Below are 4,104 nucleotides of genomic sequence, written 5' to 3'. Positions count from 1 at the left end.
GGATACAATTTGCTTAAGCATTGCAAAACACTGACTAGCTTCTGATCATACTTCTACTTAATAAACCCTATCTAGATTGTAAAATAGTTCTTATAGTCAACTGTAATAGAATTCAATGCTAACCGAGGCCCGCGTTCTTCATGAGCTGCCGTTGCTTGAACTCCTCCTGGGCGAGCCGCTGGCGACGCCCGCTCGGCCCGAGCTTCCTCTTCACTCATACCCTCCATCCCAGTCTTCGGATCCTGTTTAGCCAACACTATTTGTGAGTAGAATCCTGAAATGTTCTTCCTATATCGCAATATCCTGGCTACTGGTATTCTAGAATCTAGTTGCCTCGTCGCGAAATGCCTAAGTATTGCATGACGAATATTTGATAAAAATGTGAGTTTTGTGACAATTAAATTTTGGAACGGAACGTAGTCGCTTATGTGCATCGTTATGTAACAAAGGCCATAGAAAGCTTTTCGTTTAAAGAAATTATTTCAAGGCGTGAACCTAACCTTAATTATTGAATTATGTATCCTCATGAAAATCAACTTCAAGTTTATCATTAGGTCCCTATAATACCCATATGTACCAGGTATTATGAACTTAGCGACAAGTGTGAAAAAAAATCTGTTACCAAATTAATTTCTAAAATAACTTAATAAAAAAAAATATTTATTACTCAATTTGCCAAATTCTAATATTTTTTATTAAATGTCGTGTCAAAAATAGGGCAAATAAAATCATAACAATCAAAGATATTAAATTTTCAAAACAAGTTTATTTATAATAAACATTTAGGTACCGCGAAAAATTCACAATTTTACCCATAAAACAACAAATATAGTGCAATTCCATCCATACACACGAATCCCTAATGTAAAAGATGTATAAATCCTCGATTAAAATAAACTTACATCCACTAATACAAATATTCTATATCTTTCACACAAAAAACTCACAAAAACACCGGCAACATTGGTAACAGGAGTGAGAAAATATTACTCGACTATGGTGCATTTTCCCCACTGTCCTCTTAAAGCTACTCTTACAGGTAAATGTGTCAATACGACGCTATATCTGCTGTATTGTTTTCCACTATGGTTTCCTTGGGGGAAAGAATATGAAAACGGACATTAACACATTTTTTTGCAAAACCCTCGTTGATATATCTGAATTTTAAACTCTAAATGCAATACGAAAATATGTTCGTGGTTTTAGATTTTTTACTATTATGATAAAATACATAATATATTCTGAGAGCTGCGTCCTCTTCTGGTTTGTTGTAAGGAGATATTAGATAGTCACAAACTGACAAGCTGGGGCATAGCATGCCTGCTCACGTCTGCATTAAAAATGAGATCCACGAGATATTTTCATCCTCCTTATAGTGTTAAATAAATCACACCACACAGACAGAAATGCTTAGTCAACATCGACTATAACTAGATTTAAAACATATCCACTTACACTATAGCATCGACAAAATCCATTTATAAAATAGTTTCTTTTGAGATTATAAGAAGATTAGCATTCGTTCATTACCACGTTTATATCGATAAAAATATCATCACTAAAAAGTATGAAATAGATAAAACGACTTTTAAAAATAGGCAGTGAGCGAATACGAATCTTATTGTAACACGAATGTGAGTAAAGAGTACATACGTGTGCAAGTAAATTTTTAATTATTGCTAATCCTAAACCTGGCGGTTACCATAGATAAAAATCTATAAGTTTCTCGTTACGCATAATGAATAAACTGTGGTCAATATCTGTGTTTTGAGAGCCATGAATGAAGAATGATTAATCAATATGGTGCTGGGCTGAACAGATCCAAGTTGAGTTTCACATGTTATATTTGTTCAACCAATAGTTAAGTTGAACTATGTTGGGAGGAGCACACTTTTTCCACTTATATCTCTGTGCTATGATTAAGGATATTTTTCATTTCTTTTATGACTTGTCAGAGTGCAAGTCAGCTCATATCTAGGGGTGCGTATTATCTTTTAATTTGTATAAAACAGAGCATGTTTTGTATATTATTTCGTAGAAAAACATTTGATAAGGACATTATCTGAATAAAGCAGAGACCAGCATAGGTGCTGTTTAGTTATCTATAATGATTGATTGAAAACCTGGCCATCGGTGCTAACGGACCGGAATCGGACAATATTAATAAAATTTATTTTGTAAGGGCTGTTCGTTGATAGAGCAGGTCATGACACAACCACAAAATAGATTTTAAATACCTAGATTTGCGCAGTAGCCTCCGAAAAATATTTTATGAATCAGTATACCATCACTGCCTCTTTAGTGCCTGCATTATCAATGAATATCGTTCTTAAATAGGTATGTAAAATGCGCCGTTTAAATACTTAACCAACAAATGGATAGCAAAAATATTGTTTTACGTCCGTTAAATTCACGCTCTACTATATTCAAAAGTTCCAATAGGTTGGTCATATTACTTCCCGGTCCGCCTAAATATAAAGAATTTGGTGTAAGGCCACGCGCATATTATTTTGGCCCATGCATGTCCGGTTGCGCCCGCCGCTCGGCGACGACTTCGGAGAGTCGCCCGGAAACCGCTTTTCCACTTGTTCCGCGACCCACTTCTTAACCTTCTGTTCGGTCCAAGAACCATCGTAGAAAATGGTCGGCTTGATCCAACAACCCCGAGCCGGCGGCGGCGCGCAGGCGGGAGGCTCCTCCGGGGGGCCGCGGAACACCGCGCGGCGGGTACGGGTGGCACGGGGGCACGGGGATCGCACGCGAAGTGCCACGGGCCCGCGCACTCGTAGTACTCGGGGAACACCGGCGGCCGCGGCGCGTACAGTCCGCCCACCACCGGCGACAGCACGAAACTTACGTTGAGTTGGGGCGCAGCGGCACGGCGGCGGGGTGCGGCGCATGCGCGGGCGGCACGCGGGCGGGCGCCGGCGCGGGCGGCAGCGCGGCCGGCATGGGCATGGCGCGCGCCATCGGCGGCACCGCCACGGGACGCACCTCCTCCTTGCGCGGGCACAACGCCACCGGCGACGTCTTCGGCTCGAGACGATTAGCGATGTTCTGGTTGTTCTCCGTTTGGTCGGCGAGGGTAATGGGGTGTTGACTGGCAGGTTGCCCAGGGGCGAGTTGGCGAGAGATGCACTGACTAGTGGCGCACCGACAAGAGATGCATTGACGAGGGGGGCGCTGACTCCTGGCCCATTGACGCTGGGCACGTCCGGACGCACGGTCTCAAGTATCTCAAGGAGGTCAGAGGCAACTTTGCCGCCATAACTCAACAATGTCTCACGCAATGCATTTGTCACTGCACACTGTCAACAAATAAACATATTACCATACTATAAGCTATATATTAAGGCAATCATTTTGCAAATAGTTCTTTCAACATTTACGTAAAGAACTAGTATCAAAAATTTTATTACCTTATATAATAATATATTACCTTACAAACTTAATTCAACACAATTAGCATTAATGTTTTACCTTTCTAGACTTGTAAATGGCCAGTCCTTTAGTATTGGCTGTTGAGGTGGCATACCCAATGTTCTCCCTGTGTATGTCCAAGTTCTTGAGTTTGATGGACACAAACGCAACTACGCCTGCACAGTATTTGCCATTTGCAAAATCCACAAAGTCTAAAAATAAAATGTAAATAAGATTGATAGTGATTTGTAAATCAGTCTTATTTTCTTACAAAATTAATATTACCATCACAATTTACTTCATTAATCTGTTATTCTAAAGCAAGTGACATTTTTATTATTTTTTATCCAACTGTGGTGAAGCAAGGAAGGGTAATGATTAATACAATTGACTTGCAGTAATCTACCAAATAATTATGCAAGGCAGTGCTGGATTGTCAAATTTATCAAACTTTATGGAACTGCCCCCAACACCTTGTAATCTGGACTTGTGAAAAAAAAACTTGTACATTGACAAAAATGACTGTGGGTTTGTTGGATTATAAGGGGCAACAGATTACTGCAAGTCCCCTGTAAAATTAGTAAAATTAATTGTGAAATCTTGCTTAAAGAATTGTTGTATTGAGTCAACTGACCAAGTTCCTGTTTGGTGACAGACCAGCCCAGTTATTGAACCCCCACTGGG

At 40.2% G+C, this 4,104-nt stretch overlaps 1 pseudogene; it reads right to left on the bottom strand.

The window, feature by feature from the left end:
- Nucleotides 1–746: 746 nt before the first annotated feature.
- Nucleotides 747–4,096, bottom strand: LOC119193101 (annotated as a pseudogene).
- Between the last annotated feature and the right edge of the window lie 8 nt (nucleotides 4,097–4,104).

This window comes from Manduca sexta, unplaced genomic scaffold (genome assembly GCF_014839805.1).
Source record: "Manduca sexta isolate Smith_Timp_Sample1 unplaced genomic scaffold, JHU_Msex_v1.0 HiC_scaffold_3595, whole genome shotgun sequence".
NCBI classification, from domain to species: domain Eukaryota; kingdom Metazoa; phylum Arthropoda; class Insecta; order Lepidoptera; family Sphingidae; genus Manduca; species Manduca sexta.
The sequence above is the reverse complement of the archived record's forward strand: the minus strand, read 5'-3'. Positions and strand labels throughout refer to the sequence as shown.